Below are 565 nucleotides of genomic sequence, written 5' to 3'. Positions count from 1 at the left end.
CCTTCTACATGTTCTGAAAAGAACCGGTCTGCAGCACTGCGTGATGGTCCTGTGAGACAAAACAACACGCTTACAAGATCATGAAGATACCTGAGCTCATGAATCAGACCAGATATTATACTGAGCTTCAGTCAGCAAATCAAAGTCCTCTGTATAAGCCCAGTCAGAAACAAAGTCAATAGACAAATAAATAAAATGTAAATAATTTAAAAAATACAAATTACTAATCAATTCAATAAATCAGCTGAAGCAACACAGTTTGTGAACATTGTCACAGCTTTATTTGAATCGTAAACGAAGGTTAACATAGGTTTGTGTTGAGGAGCATGCTGTTTGTTGCAGGTGATGAACGATGATTTCCTTTTGTTTCTCCATCTACAACTTTATTCAAAACTGACAAAGTTGTGGGAGTTTTAGAATTTAGTGACGTGTGTGAATAAAATAACACAAACCATGCAGAGTAAAAGTTTTTTTTTTGCAGCTGGAAACAATCGAAATGCTTTGGATTAATGTTTTTTTGTTTTTATTTCAATTACTGTCACAGACTTACTGTTTCTCTCTAAAA

This window comes from Sinocyclocheilus grahami, unplaced genomic scaffold, assembly GCF_001515645.1.
Source record: "Sinocyclocheilus grahami isolate Dianchi unplaced genomic scaffold, SAMN03320097.WGS_v1.1 scaffold2148.1, whole genome shotgun sequence".
NCBI lineage: Eukaryota > Metazoa > Chordata > Actinopteri > Cypriniformes > Cyprinidae > Sinocyclocheilus > Sinocyclocheilus grahami.
The sequence above is the reverse complement of the archived record's forward strand: the minus strand, read 5'-3'. Positions refer to the sequence as shown.